General features: G+C 35.8%; 8 non-coding genes across 8 annotated transcripts; 1 reads left to right on the forward strand and 7 right to left on the reverse strand.

The window, feature by feature from the left end:
- Nucleotides 1-315: 315 nt before the first annotated feature.
- Nucleotides 316-398, reverse strand: TRNAL-CAG (transfer RNA leucine (anticodon CAG)). The gene has a single exon. It is a non-coding gene; the product is annotated as a tRNA-Leu (tRNA).
- Nucleotides 399-659: 261 nt separating this feature from the next.
- On the forward strand, nucleotides 660-731 carry TRNAE-CUC (transfer RNA glutamic acid (anticodon CUC)). The gene has a single exon. It is a non-coding gene; the product is annotated as a tRNA-Glu (tRNA).
- Nucleotides 732-12,520: 11,789 nt separating this feature from the next.
- TRNAE-CUC (transfer RNA glutamic acid (anticodon CUC)) lies at nucleotides 12,521-12,592 on the reverse strand. The gene has a single exon. It is a non-coding gene; the product is annotated as a tRNA-Glu (tRNA).
- Nucleotides 12,593-14,148: 1,556 nt separating this feature from the next.
- Nucleotides 14,149-14,220, reverse strand: TRNAE-CUC (transfer RNA glutamic acid (anticodon CUC)). Its single transcript has one exon. It is a non-coding gene; the product is annotated as a tRNA-Glu (tRNA).
- Nucleotides 14,221-14,397: 177 nt separating this feature from the next.
- Nucleotides 14,398-14,469, reverse strand: TRNAE-CUC (transfer RNA glutamic acid (anticodon CUC)). Its single transcript has one exon. It is a non-coding gene; the product is annotated as a tRNA-Glu (tRNA).
- Nucleotides 14,470-14,635: 166 nt separating this feature from the next.
- On the reverse strand, nucleotides 14,636-14,707 carry TRNAE-CUC (transfer RNA glutamic acid (anticodon CUC)). The gene has a single exon. It is a non-coding gene; the product is annotated as a tRNA-Glu (tRNA).
- Nucleotides 14,708-14,884: 177 nt separating this feature from the next.
- TRNAE-CUC (transfer RNA glutamic acid (anticodon CUC)) lies at nucleotides 14,885-14,956 on the reverse strand. The gene has a single exon. It is a non-coding gene; the product is annotated as a tRNA-Glu (tRNA).
- Nucleotides 14,957-15,855: 899 nt separating this feature from the next.
- TRNAE-CUC (transfer RNA glutamic acid (anticodon CUC)) lies at nucleotides 15,856-15,927 on the reverse strand. The gene has a single exon. It is a non-coding gene; the product is annotated as a tRNA-Glu (tRNA).
- Between the last annotated feature and the right edge of the window lie 154 nt (nucleotides 15,928-16,081).

The raw sequence follows: 16,081 nt of genomic DNA on the forward strand, positions 1-16,081 counted from the left end.
TATGGGGTCTTAGAGCAATATTTCGATGTGTTACAAACGGAATGACAAAGTTAATATACCCCCATCCAATGGTGGAGGGTATAAAAATGTGTTATGCAGATTTTGTTTTTTTACAATTTTGTATATTGTATATATAGTTTTTTACGAGTCGGTGTTCTTCTGCATTTAAGGGTTAATAATAAATGAAATAATGATGACAATAAAGTGAATAATAAAATAAAATTCAAATTAAAAATATTAATAAATTAATGAAATAAAATGTCAAAATAGTAACAGTGAATAAAAAATATATTTTATAAAAATAAAAAAATGATTTGTCAGAAGTGGGATTTGAACCCACGCCTACAGAGTAGACTGCGACCTGAACGCAGCGCCTTAGACCACTCGGCCATCCTGACTTACGAACGGTTGTGGACAAATGTCTTATATAAGTGGTGGTTGCTCTTTGCTATTATGTTTTGTTTGCTTATGTATGGTTGACTCTTGTTGTGTATGGGCTCGATGTATGAGGTTGAAATCATTTACGTTTTTGTTGTCTATTTTTAAGTAACCACCCCATTCCATATATATTTTCTGTCTATTTATTGTAATAGAGTTTGTATGTGTACGTGCGCGTTATATGGTAGTTTAAATTAAAAATTGTATACTTCTAGTAAACATCCCGTATTGTCTAGTGGTTAGGATATCCGGCTCTCACCCGGAAGGCCCGGGTTCGATTCCCGGTACGGGAAATTTTTTTTCAAGAATTTTTTTTCTTAATCATAAAGAATACCTCAAGAATTTTATGTTATTTTCGAAGATTTCCGAAATTCTATGAAAAATGCCCCAAGTATTGAGAAATAATTATCTATGATTATGGTGTAATTTCGCAGGAAATAAAGCCTCGGTCAGAAAAACATGAAATAGCACACCAACCTATTGAGAATTATTTCGATAAACTGATTTTTGAGATTAAATCAAAATTAAGCAAAACAAGTAAGGAAAATCTAAAGTCGGACGGGTCCGATTATATTACACCCTGCACCACTGTGTAGATCTAAATTTTCGATACCATATCACATCCGTCAAATGTGTTGGGGGCTATATATAAAGGTTTGTCCCAGATACATACATTTAAATATCACTCGATCTGGACAGAATTTGATAGACTTCTACAAAATCTATAGACTCAAAATTTAAGTCGACTAATGCACTGGGGTGGAACACAATTTTAGTAAAAAAATATGGGAAACATTTAAATCTGAAGCAATTTTAAGGAAACTTCGCAAAAGTTTATTTATGATTTATCGCTCGATATATATGTATTAGAAGTTTAGGAAAATTAGAGTCATTTTTACAACTTTTCGACGAAGCAGTGGCGATTTTACAAGGAAAATGTTGGTATTTTGACCATTTTTGTCGAAATCAGAAAAACATATATATGGGAGCTATATCTAAATCTGAACCGATTTCAACCAAATTTGGCACGCATAGCAACAATGCTAATTCTACTCCCTGTGCAAAATGTCAACTAAATCGGAGTTAAAAATTGGCCTCTGTGGTCATATGAGTGTAAATCGGGCGAAAGCTATATATTGGAGATATATCCAAATCTGAACCGATTTCAACCAAATTTGGCACGCATAGTTACAATGCTAATTCTACTCCCTATGCAAAATTTCAACTAAATCGGAGCAAAAAATTTGCCTCTGTGGGCAAATGAGTGTAAATCGGGCGAAAGCTATATATGGGAGCTATATCTAAATCTGAACCGATTTGGCTGGTATTTTGCAAGTTTTTCGAGACTCATAAAATATTCGGATGTATGGAATTTGAGGAAGATCGGTTGATATACACGCCAATTATGACCAGATCGGTGAAAAATATATATGACAGCTATATCTAAATCTGAACCGATTTTTTCCAAAATCAATAGGGATCGTCTTTGAGCCGAAACAGGACCCTATACCAAATTTTAGGACAATCGGACTAAAACTGTGAGCTGTACTTTGCACACAAAAATACATCAACAGACAGACAGACAGACGGACATCGCTAAATCGACTCAGAATTTAATTCTAAGACGATCGGTATACTAAACGATGGGTCTCAGACTTTTCCTTCTTGGCGTTACATACAAATGCACAAACTTATTATACCTTGTACCACAGTAGTGGTGAAGGGTATAAAAAAAGCGTCGCCAAAACAGTTGTGAAAATTTTCTTTTTGGATCCGGAAGTGGTGCATAATTGCCGCAGAAGCGATGAATTTAACATGGGCTTGTCATAGGACGGATGTCCACCATTTCAACATTCGTTGCACTGAATAAGCATCACTTCTTAAGGTATGATTCGAATTCAGTGTTTTGGATGTGAAGTAAAAAATTCTGTGATATTCTGATAAATAAATATTGTTTAAATTTTTCTATGATTTTTAATCCATTCGAACGCTTGTCTGAAACGATTGACCTCAAATATTTTCAAAAATTCGCAAATTTTCTAGACTGGATTTACCATTTTTTTCGATATAATTTAAAAAAAATGTCATTATTTTATTAATCCTTACTCTGTTTTTAACCTATTTAAAACAAAAAATGTTAAAATTACCATTAAAATTATGAAAAAAACGAGTTATAAAAAATTTTATCAAAAGAATTTCCCAAGTAGTTAAAATAAAGAACATCTTTGGGAGGACAGTGTTTTTCAAGTTGTGCCCTTAGAAGTACTTCAAATTTTTTTGATGGGGTAATTAACAGTAGACAGTGTTGCCAGTATTGGGGATTTTCCCCCAAATTGTTGGGACGAAATTTTTGGGTTGGGAACTTGTCAGGGTTACAATAATGAATTACAGGTACATAAGCTATAAATATTTTCGATATTGGTGAACACTCAGCTGGATTTTTATAAACTTCTTTAACAATAAACGAAAAAGATGAAATTTTGAGATCAGTTTTATACTGTATGTCTCTAGTAAATGGACATTCATACAAAAACTATAGCTGATATCACTAGTTTACACTGAAAATTTACATTTCATGAGAGGTGACTTTTGATCTGCTGAATTCGAAAAATATGTAAAATTTTTTTTATGGAACGGGGATATCTCAACCCGTTATTTTTAGTTTTTCGATTATATCGTTGCTGGTACTTTAATGAAAGGTATTGAGATGAATAATCGTGTATAATTGGATCTGAAAAAGGGCAAATTAAAAAAAAAAATCATGTTTTACAGTGACCCTTTTCCGCCGCAAAAGTACAAACCATTGAAAAAAAACAAGTATAAACGGCCGTAAGTTCGGTCAGGCCGAATCTTATGTACCCTCCACCATGGATTGCGTAGAAACTTCTACGAAAGACTGTTATACACAATCGAATTACTTGGGTTGTGGTATCTTAAATCGTTTTCTAAATTGTGAGTTAGTCCACACGTGGTATATATTAGACAAAAAGGTATGAACGTCTACAAATAATAACGATATGGATAATCGATATGGACTTTTGCACGGTACGTTGGGAGCCAGAATTGAAATAAGGGGGTCGCTTATATGGGGGCTATATACAATTATGAACTTGATATGGACCAACTTTTGTGTGATTGGGGATCGATTTATTTGAGGGCTATATATAACTATAGACCGATATGGACCTAGTTAGGCATGGTTGTTAATGGCCATATACTAGCACAATGTACCAAATTTCAACTGACTCGGATGAAATTTACTCCTCCAAGGGGCTCCAACACCAAATCTCGGGATCGGTTTATATGGGGGCTATATATGGTTATGGACTGATATGGACCACTTTTGGCATGGTTGTTAAATATCATATACTACCACCAGGTACCAAATTTCAACCAGATCGGATGAATTTTGCTTCTCCACAAGGCACCGGAGGTCAAATCTGGGGATCGGTTTATATGGGGGCTATATATAATTATGGACTGATATGAACCAATTCATGCATGGTTGTTGGATACCATATACTAACATCACGTACCAAATTTCAACCGAATCCGATTAATTTTGCTCTTCCAAGGGGCTCCGGAGGTCAAATCTGGCAATCGGTTTATATGGAGCCATATATAATTATGCACCGATGTATATACTAACACCATGTACCAAATTTCAGCCGGATAGGATGAAATTTACTTCTCTTAGAGGCTCCACAAGCCAAATCTGGGATTGGTTTATATGGGGGCTATATATAATTATGACCGTTATTGACCAATTTTTGTATGGTTGTTAAAGACCATATACTAACACAATGTACCAAATTTCAGCCGGATCGGATGAAATTTGCTTCTCTTAGAGGCTCCGAAAGCCAAATCGGGGGATCGGTTTATATGGGGGCTATATATAATTATGGACCGATGGGGACCAATTTTTGCATGGTTGTTAGAGACCATATACTAACATCATGTGCCAAATTTCAGCCGGATCGGATGAAATTTTCTTCTCTTAGAGGCTCCGCAAGCCAAATCTGGGGATCGGTTTATATGGGGGCTATATATAATTATGGACCGATGTGGACCAATTTTTGCATAGTTGTTAGAGACCATATACTAACATCATGTGCCAAATTTCAGCCGGATCGGATGAAATATGCTTCTCTTAGAGGCTCCACAAGCCAAATCTGGGGATCGGTTTATATGGGGGCTATATATAATTATGGACCGATGTGGACCAATTTTTGCATGGTTGTTAGACACCATATACCAACACCATGTACCAAATTTCAGCCGGATCGGATGAAATATGCTTCTGTTAGAGGCTCCACAAGCCAAATCTGAGGGTCACTTTATATGGGGGCTATACGTAAAAGTGGACCGATATGGCCCATTTTCAATACCATCCGACCTACATCGATAACAACTACTTGTGCCAAGTTTCAAGTTGATAGCTTGTTTCGTTCGGAAGTTAGCGTGATTTCAACAGACGGACGGACGGACGGACATGCTTAGATCGACTCAGAATTTCACCACGACCCAGAATATATATACTTTATGGGGTCTTAGAGCAATATTTCGATGTGTTACAATCGGAATGACAAAGTTAATATACCCCCATCCTATGATGGAGGGTATAACAAGTATATACGGCCAGGCCGTATCTTATGTACCCTCCACCATGGATTGCGTAGAAATTTCTATGAAAGACTGTCGAATTACTTGGGTTGTGGTACATCGTAACATCGTTTTCTAAATTGTGAGTTAGTCCATACGTGGTATATATCAAAGTTATGTATAGGTAAGTCTACAAATAATTACGAATCGATATGGACTTTTGCACGGTACGTAGAGAGCCATAATTGAAATATGGGGGTCGCTTATATGGGGGCTATATACAATTATGAACTTGATATGGACCAATTTTTGTGTGATTGGGGATCGATTTATCTGAGGGCTATATATAACTATAGACCGATATGGACCTAGTTAGGCATGGTTGTTAACGGCCATATACTAGCACAATGTACCAAATTTCAACTGACTCGGATGAAATTAGCTCCTTCAAGAGGCTCCCAAACCAAATCTCGGGATCTGTTTATATGGGGGCTATATATGATTATGGAATGATATGGACCACTTTTGGCATGGTTGTTAAATATCATATACTACCACCTCCAGATCCGATGAATTTAACTTCTCCAAAAGGCACCGGAGGTCAAATCTGGGGATCGGTTTATATGGGAGCTATATATAACTATAGACTGATATGAACCAATTCCTGCATGGTTGTTGGATACCATATATGTTACTAACGTCACGTACCAAATTTCAACCGAATCGGATGAATTTTGCTCTTCCAAGGGCTCCGGAGGTCAAATCTGGGGATCAGTTTATATGGGGCCTATATATAATTATGGAGCGATGTGGACCAACTTTGGCATGGTTATCAGAGACCATATACTAACACCACGTACCAAATTTCATCTGAATCAGATGAATTTTGGTCTTCCAAGAGGCTCCGGAGGTCAAATCTGGTGATGGGTTTATATGGGGGCTATATATAATTATGGACCGATGTGGACCAATTTTTGCATGGTCATTAGAGACCATATACTAACACCATGTACCAAATTTCAGCCGGATCGGATAAAATTTGCTTCTCTTAGAGGCTCCGCAAGCTAAATCGGGGGATCGGTTTATATGGAGGCTATATATAATTATGGACCGATGTGGACCAATTTTTGTATGGTTGTTAGAGATCATATGCTGACACCATGTACCAAATTTCAGCCGGATCGGATGAAATTTGCTTCTCTTAGAGGCTCCGCAAGCTAAATCGGGGGATCGGTTTATATGGAGGCTATATATATAGTTATGGACCGATGTGGACCAATTTTTGCATGGTTGTTAGAGATCATATGCTGACACCATGTAACAAATTTCAGCCGGATCGGATGAAATTTGCTTCTCTTAGAGGCTCCGCAAGCCAAATGTGGGGGTCCGTTTATATGGGAGCTATACGTAAAAGTGGTCCCATATGGCCCATTTGCAGTACCATCCGACCTACATCAATTATAACTACTTATGCCAAGTTTCAAGTTGCTAGCTTGTTTCGTTCGGAAGTTAGCGTGATTTCAACAGACGGACGGATGGACATGCTTAGATCGACTCAGAATTTCACCACGACCCAGAATATATACTTTATGGGGTCTTAGAGCAATATTTCGATGTGTTACAAACGGAATGACAAAGTTAGGTTAGGTTAAGTTAGGTGGCAGCCCGATGTATCAGGCTCACTTAGACTATTCAGTCCATTGTGATACCACATTGGTGAACTTCTCTCTTATCACTGAGTGCTGCCCGATTCCATGTTAAGCTCACCGAACGGCGTTCCACATTGCAGTGAAACCACTTAGAGAAGTTTTGAAACCCTCAGAAATGTCACCAGCATTACTGAGGTGGGATAATCCACCGCTGAAAAACTTTTTGGTGTTCGGTCGAAGCAGGAATCGAACCCACGACCTTGTGTATGCAAGGCGGGCATGCTAACCATTGCACCACGGTGGCTCCCGTTAATATACCCCCCCATCCTATGGTGGAGGGTATAAAAATATTCAATTAAAAATTTAATTGATTCAAAAAATTTTTAATTGAAATAAAAATCGATCACACAAATTAATAGTGTCAATTAATTTTTAATTGGATCAATTAATTTTTTAATTGACTGTCAATTAATTTTTTAGTTGATTCTATAATTTCTGTGATTGAAGACATTTCAATTAAACAATTAATTGGATCAATTAATTTCGTGATTGAATCAGAAACATGTTTTTTTTTGTGTCTAGTAGAATTTGCAATTTTAAAGAGATAATGAACTATTTTGTAAGAAGTACGAATTTATGCTTCATTTAAAGTTAAATTGGCTTTAGTGAATTAGAGATGTTGAAAAACAATACTATCGCACTTCTAAAATAAAAAAATAATAATTTTTATTCAGTGTATTAAAGATTTTTTCCTTAACCAAAAGTGGATACATTTTTCCTTTCTTTAGGGTTAAGAGATTCGACTTAAATCACTTTAAAAAATATGATTTGCTGAATGAATTTTTATATATGATAAATAATTTTTAATAATCTGTTTTTCTTTTTATTATTTTTCTCTTAAGCCACATTATTTTCCTTCAAACTCATAAAGTGTTTACATTTTTATTCAATATGACCGTTTAAAATTTATTTATGGAAACTTGTTTTTCGTCACGGTTGTTATATTTTATCGCTTGTTTAATGTGGATATCTATTATTTTGATTTCTATATGCACTCATAAATAATAAAAAATATAAAATGTGTACGTACATTTATTTTTGTTTTAGTTTCATATCAAGTCATTTGAATGGCAGACAACCAGATGGCATTTGAGTTTGTATTTCATTTTGATAATTTGAAATGCTTTTTTGATTTGATTTTAATCGTGATTAGGTATTCAACTGCATTTATGACTGTCAAAACTAGACATTTGTTTGAATTAAAAAAAAAAATCGTTTGTGCTTCGTTATGATATTTAAGTAATAGTGGCATGAAATTCTAGGACTAGAACCGTAAAAATGTGGACCCCAACTGAGAAGTGAATAGGAGTCCCAATTAATAGGGTCCGATAAGGGTCTATGAGTTCGTTCCCACACCCAAAATTAGATATGTATATGGTGTACCCCAATTCAGGACGTGGCTTTATAATGAATATCAACCATAAATTTGACAAACATGTTTTGCCAAAAAAGGACGTGGGAAAATTAACCCCAACAATAGTTTCGGAGGCTATGAATATGGATCCAATGAAAATGAACCTTAAAAGCCTAAATGAATTAGGACCCCCAAAAATTACACCTAGAGCTCGGTTTGCGTCGTTTCGTTTTGCATTGTTTCAAAGTTGCGTCGCTGTTGAATTAGTAAATAATAGTCTTCACTTTGCGTCGTTAGATTTTCAAAGTTGCGTTATTATTTATCTCCAATCTTTGCATAGTTTGCCATAGAAACTCATAATTCACTTTGCGTCGTGTTTTTTTTATTGGAACGTATCTGCGACGCAAAACGAGGTCTGGGTGTATATGGAAAACAATAAAACAAAATTATTATGTTTCTCCTATGGCGAGGATTAAGACTTTCTCCTAACTCATTCTCCTTAAAATGATAACGGTGGACGGTTCTTGGTCGGTGTACAAGGTTTCGTCTTATGGCAGAGTCCAAGTTGGCTAACGCCATCTCAAAGAGATATAACAGGTTGGGTGATAAGTCCCCGGTCTAACAAAGAAAAACACATTTTTTTTTGTCAAAATTCGTTTTTATTATTCAACATAGTTCCCTTCAAGAGCGATACAACGATTGTAACGACCTTCCAATTTTTTCCCTGCGAGCATCCTTTTGAGGTCTGAGAACAAGAAAAATTCGCTGGGGGCCAGATCTGGAGAATACGGTGGGTGGGGAAGCACTTCGAAGCCCAATTCATGGATTTTTGCCATCGTTCTCAATGACTTGTGACACGGTGCCTTGTCTTGGTGGAACAACACTTTTTTCTTCTTCATATGGGGCCGTTTTGCCGCGATTTCGACCTTCAAACGCCATATAATAGTCACTGTTGATGGTTTTTCCCATCTCAAGATAATCGATAAAAATTATTCCATGCGCATCCCAAAAAACAGAGGCCATTACTTTGCCAGCGGACTTTTGAGTCTATCCACGCTTCGGAGACGGTTCACCGGTCGCTGTCCACTCAGGCGATTGTCGATTGGACTCAGGAGTGTAGTGATGGAGCCATGTTTCATCCATTGTCACATATCGACGGAAAAACTCGGGTGTATTACGAGTTAACAGCTGCAGACACCGCTCAGAATCATCAACATGTTGTTGTTTTTGGTGAAATGTGAGCACGCGCGCCACCCATTTTGCACAGAGCTTCCGCATATCCAAATATTGATGAATGATATGATCAACACGTTCCTTTGATATCTTTATGGCCTCTGCTATCTCGATCAACTTCATTTTACGGTCATTCAAAATCATTTTGTGGATTTTTTTGATGTTTTCGTCGGTAACCACCACTTTCGGGCGTCCACTGTGTTCACCGTCCTCCGTGCTCATTTCACCACGCTTGAATTTTGCATACCAATCAATTATTGTTGATTTCCCTGGGGCAGAGTCCGGAAACTCATTATCACGCCATGTTTTTGCTTCCACCGTATTTTTTCCCTTCAGAAAACAGTATTTTATCAAAACACGAAATTTATTTTTTTCCATTTTTTTTCACAATAACAAAAGTTGCTTCACAAAAGACGCTCTATCTCACAAACGAATTGACTTACAGACGTCACATTTTGACACGAATCATTTGAAGGTTGGTACCATATAAAAATAATATGCATTTAATACTAGCGACGCCATCTATGTGTCAGACCGGAGACTTATCAGCCAACCTGTTAAGTGGCAGTCTTCATGTTGCGGTTTAAGATTTTCTTCGATTGATAGAGTCCAAATTGGGCTAACACGATTCCAAAGCGACCATACAGAGCTATCACAATTCCAAAAGAAAAGTGGAAGGCCTTCGGCCGAGCTTTAAAACCATCTGCAATGGGAGGAGTACAACGCTTACTTTGTTGTTTCGTTTATAGTAAAAATTAAAATGAGCTCTAATTTTGCTTTGGGGTCGATTTTCATGCTTCAGTTATAACTGTTAGGGCTCATATTCCTTATGAAGCGTCGCCCTACTTTTGTGACCCTGTTTAAGTTGGGTTTTAGGGCTCATTTTCATAGGATCCATTTTTATAGCACCTACATTTTAGAATCCCTTCCCGATTGATTGATGTCCCTGAAGCCCTAGATCTACAACTGAATATTTACACACCCAGGTCTCCATATCTACTTCCAAAGCCCATTTCTGATTATAAGTCGCATTTATTTTAATGCCAAGGAGAAGAGCGACCATTGGTAGTCATAGGTCACCATGGGGGAAAATTATTTCGGGTGGCCGTTTGTAGGTTCAGATTCACGTACGTGCGCTCGAGTACGTAAATACGGTGTTTAAGATTTTCTTAATTAAAAATCGCTTGAGAATATAATGTGAAGCTCATCGATTCTTTTGCTCTAAAAATTTTGATTTTGTTGAAGATCACCTGTAAGGCTTTGCCTTGCTCTTTATCAAATATATGTTGCATTCTTTCAAAGGATACTTTCAGAACTCTATCCATTTGATTGCCAAACATTCTGGATTTCTTTCAGGTGTCTGTAATGTCGTATTCTATTAACTACATTTGTATATACAGTGAAACATCTCAGAAGTGGACGCCCACGGTCGTCTAAATTTTTGGTTCAGATATAATCGTCTGACAAATATTGACGTACATATTTTTTGGGAAAGACAGGTAGGTAGGCAATCGAAACCTATCCTATGGACAAATTCGAGAAAACACAACACAAAAAATAATTTTTCATCAAGACAACGCACCAGCGCACAAGAGTGTTTTAACAATGGCTAAAATCAACGAATTAAAGTACGAGCTGCTTGACCACCCAAGTTGCTTGCAAAATTCAAGAAGGTGAACGCAGTGGACTCCCGAAAGAGGTGGTTACCGAGGAAAACATCAAAAAAATCCACAAAATGATTTTGAATGACCGTAAAATGAAGTTGATCGAGATAGCAGAGGCCTTAAAGATATCAAAGGAACGTGTTGGTCATTTCATTCATCAATATTTGGATATGCGGAAGCTCTGTGCCGCGCGAGCTCACATTTGACCAAAAACAACAACGTGTCGATGATTCTGAGCGGTGTGTGCAGCTGTTAACTCGTAATACACCAGAGTTTTTCCGTCGATATGTGACTATGGATGAAACATGGCTCCATCACTACACTCTTGAGTCCAATCGACAGTCGGCTGTGTGGACAGCGACCGGTGAACCGTCTCCCAAGCGTGGAAAGACTCAAAAGTTCGCTGGCAAAATAATGGGCTCTGTTTTTTGGGATGCGCATGGAATAATTTTTATCGATTATCTTGAGAAGGGAAAAACCATCAACAGTGACTATTATATGGCGTTATTGGAGCGTTTGAAGGTCTAAATGACGGCAAAACGGCCCCATATGAAAAAAAGTGTTGTTCCACCAAGACAACGCACCGTGCCACAAGTCATTGAGAACGATGTGCAAAAATTCATGAATTGGGCTTCGAATTGCTGCCCCACCCACCGTATTCACCAGATCTGGCCCCCAGCGACTTTTTCTTGTTCTCAGACCTCCAAAGGATGCTCGCAGGGAAAGAATTTGGCTGCAATGAAGAGGTGATCGCCGAATTTGAAGCAAAACCGAAGGAGTACTACCAAAATGGTATCAAAAAATTGGAAGGTCGTTATAATGGTTGTATCGCTCTTGAAGGGAACTATGTTAAATAATAAAAACGAATTTTGACAAAAAAAAATGTGTTTTTCTTTGTTAGACCGGGGACTTATCAGCCAACCTGTTATATCTAAATCTAAACCGATTTCAATGAAATTTGGCACACTTGACTACACTACTAATTGTACTCCTAGTGCAAAATTTCAACCAAATTGGCGTAAAACTCTGGCTTCTGGGACCGTATTAGTCCATATCGGGCGAAAGATATATATGGGAGCTATATCTAAATCTGAACCGATTTCAATAAAATTTGGCACACTTGACTATAGTACTAATTGTTCTTCTTGTGCAAAATTTTAAGCAAATTAGGACACAACTCTGGCTTCTGGTGCCATATAAGTCCATATCGGGCGAAAGATATATATGGGAGCTATATCTAAATCTGAACCGATTTCTTCCAGAAGCAATAGGGTTCTGAGCCAAAACACATACTTGTGCCAAATTTGAAGTCGATTGGACTAAAACTGCGACCTACACTTTGATTACAAAAATATGTTCACGGACAGACGGACATGGCTATATCGACTCAGGAGCCCACCCTGAGCATTTTTGCTAAAGACACCATGTGCCTATCACGTCTCCTTCTGGGTGTTGCAAAGATATGCACTAACTTATGTTATAATACCCTGTTCCACAGTGTGGCGCAGGGTAAAAAAGCTTTCCCGTACCGGGAATCGAACCCGGGCCTTCCGGGTGAGAGCCGGATATCCTAACCACTAGACAATACGGGATACTTAAATTAAGTAAACAATACCAATGATAAATTTACTCATGTATTAATTTCACAGCATTCTAATAAAAATAACGATGCTATATAATTTACCAAATAATGCGATTAAATGTGATTATATTTAGAACTAATTTAGCTAAATCTTAATAAATACTTGATTATGATAGAAAATATTTGGAGCGCAAATTAAAAATGGGGATTTTTTGCAAATGTTTAAGAATTTGTATACGAAAAAATTGCAACAGATTAATCAATCGAAGTATTGCCGATCGCCCGAATCAAACGAATAAACGACTCGTCCTTTTACTCAATCCGCAAATCGACCCAATTTTTGGTTTCCTCATAAGAACGAAAATAATGATCAGCAATGTCATGCGTCATCGATTCTTAAAATTTCTATTTTTATCTAATGTCGATTTGCTCACTGAAAAAAATATTGTCGTGAGGTCAAAGATTTCATGTCTGTAAAATACGAATACAAATTTTGCTTAGCATAGAAGACGCATTTCTCTATAAATAAAGTTATTTTCCTTGTCCAAAAGTCAATAAACTTTTCAATGAAATCGTATTTTCCTTATAATTAAGTGATTTGACTTAAAAATGGGTATCTTACCACGAAAGAAAAAATTTATAGGCTGAGGTCAACTTGACTTTAATAATTCAGAAAAATTCTTTAAATTTAATGAAATTGTCTTTAAATTTGTTGTCTTTTTGCATCTTGACTACAAAGCAAAAAATCGTTCAAATATTGGACATATTTTTCAAAACTTTATTTTAAAGCAGTTTTTTACTTCAAACAAAGCATAATTTCTACTGGAAGTCGAGTACTAATTTGGAAAATAAAGTTGCCGTTAACTCGTTTTTAAAGGACTTTGATAGCATATGAAGAAAAAAAGCTGAGAAAGCGAAAAATTAAAATTTGCTTCCTAGAAGCAAGTACACAAAACCTAAATTTAAAAGAGAATTGTGTTTTAAAAGTATCCTTACTTGTATTCTCCGCTTCTTTGGCTCGGAATCAATACCAAATTTTTTAAAGTAAAGACAAAATCTTTGGAAATCTTTGGAAAAAGCATATTGCTTTTTTTTCAGTGTTCATTAAAAGTAGATTACAATTTTAACCAACGTCAAAAGTAGATATGAGTCGATTTTCAAAAATATCAAATGTCGATTAGTCAAATTTGAAGATGACAAATAATCGGTGTTTTTACAAACAGTCGAAAAGTAGATTTTCGAATTTTGTATTCCTCTATGCTCCGTTTATGAGATAATTCCAAAGGATAATAGATTGCTCTTATCTTACTCTGGCATCAGACACATACCACATTCAAGCTCAAGAATACCTGTTAATCACCTTAAAAATAATATGAAAATGAGGTGAACGTAATAAGTATTTTAGTTTATGGTAATGCAGTATACAGAAACTAGACTTGTTGATAGAATTTTCGTTTTCTTTGCCTTTAACAAAATACTTTTTACGAATAATGAAATTTTTGGTAACTTAAAATACAAAGTGTAATTAAATTTAGAATCTTAAGAAGTTTTAATCAAAAACAAAGTTTCCCGTACCGGGAATCGAACCCGGGCCTTCCGGGTGAGAGCCGGATATCCTAACCACTAGACAATACGGGATAATTTTATATTAGCGCAATATTTATTTTATATTAAAAAAACAATTTTTACCACATGAGAATAATTGCAATTCCGTGGTACAGGGTACTCCAGTACTACTCGTATAATTCTTAATTTTAAAATTTAAAATTCTCTTAAGAAATTTCAAAGTATTAAAAAATAATTAATTAAAAAAATTTCCCGTACCGGGAATCGAACCCGGGCCTTCCGGGTGAGAGCCGGATATCCTAACCACTAGACAATACGGGATAATTTTATATTAACGCAATATTTATTTTATATTAAAAAAAAAAACAATTTTTACCACATGAGAAGAATTGCAATTCCTTGGTATAGGGTACTCCAGTACTACTCGTATAATTCTTAATTTTGAAATTCAATTAAGAAATTTCAAAGTATTAAAAAATAAATAATTTTCCCGTACCGGGAATCGAACCCGGGCCTTCCGGGTGAGAGCCGGATATCCTAACCACTAGACAATACGGGATAATTTTATATTAGCGCAATATTTATTTTATATTAAAAAAAACAATTTTTACCACATGAGAAGAATTGCAATTCTTTGGTATAGGGAACTGCAGTACTACTCGTATAATTCTTAATTTTAAAATTTAAAATTCTATTAAGAAATTTCAAAGTATAAAAAATAATTAAGTAAAAAAATTTCCCGTACCGGGAATCGAACCCGGGCCTTCCGGGTGAGAGCCGGATATCCTAACCACTAGACAATACGGGATACTTAACCACTGACGCTGCTTAACCATAAGTATTTAAAGCTGTTAGATACACTGAAATGCATTAGAATATGTACGACATATTCGCCAACGCATTGCTTGATTTTCAATTTTTAAATATTCATGTTTTAAAGCAAAAATCGTTTAACGGACATTTTCATGTAGCTCCGTTAGGCTTTAACTGCCAGTTAACAGAAATTAAATTGCCAAAATTTTCTCTCCGGTCAACTTTAACTGAACAATTTTCAGCAGTTAAGCTCCTAACTGGCATATGGAATATACACAGAAAAAAATCTCACGAAAAATTTTCCAATTAAAATTTTAATTGAGTTTTAAAAAATATTCAATTAAAAATTTAATTGGTTCAACGAATTTGTTAATTGAAACAAAAATCAATCACAAAAAATAATAGTATCAATTAATTTTTTAATTGGATCAATTAATTGTTTAATTGACCTTCAATTAATTTTTTAATTAATACTATCATTTCTGTGATTGAAGACATTTCAATTAAAAAATTAATTGGATCAATTAATTTCGTGATTGAATCAGAAAAACATTTTTTTGTGTGACAGATATGTTCATAATGCGGTTCAAAAGTTCGTTAGCTAACGTAGCACTAACGGAGCTTCATGAAAATGGGGGTAAGTCTTATATCTACCAAAAATTCCAAATCTTTTCTAGTTTCAATCCTAGGTAGTTTCTTTACAGAACTACCAATATATGGGTGGGTCACTTCTATTTGTAGTTGCAGAGTGAGAAATGGAAAAGTTGTACTGTACCTTAAGTGAAAGTGTTCTAAGTGGGATTGAAGTCTGTAAATCTACCAATCCATCTTTGATTTAGCTATCATTACAAAACTATCCTCTGCTTAAAGAGTTCTGACATTATAAAAAAAAATTTCCCGTACCGGGAATCGAACCCGGGCCTTCCGGGTGAGAGCCGGATATCCTAACCACTAGACAATACGGGATACTAAAATTGAGCGCTAAAAGTATTTTATGTGGAATTCTTTGGCATAACATATGTTACAATAACGAGGTACACCTTGAAAGTTTCTTATACAGAAAACAAAATTTTTTATCTTTAATCTCGAAATAAAGTTTTAATTAAAATTCCGTTAAATT

This window comes from Haematobia irritans, chromosome 4 (genome assembly GCF_050003625.1).
Source record: "Haematobia irritans isolate KBUSLIRL chromosome 4, ASM5000362v1, whole genome shotgun sequence".
NCBI lineage: Eukaryota > Metazoa > Arthropoda > Insecta > Diptera > Muscidae > Haematobia > Haematobia irritans.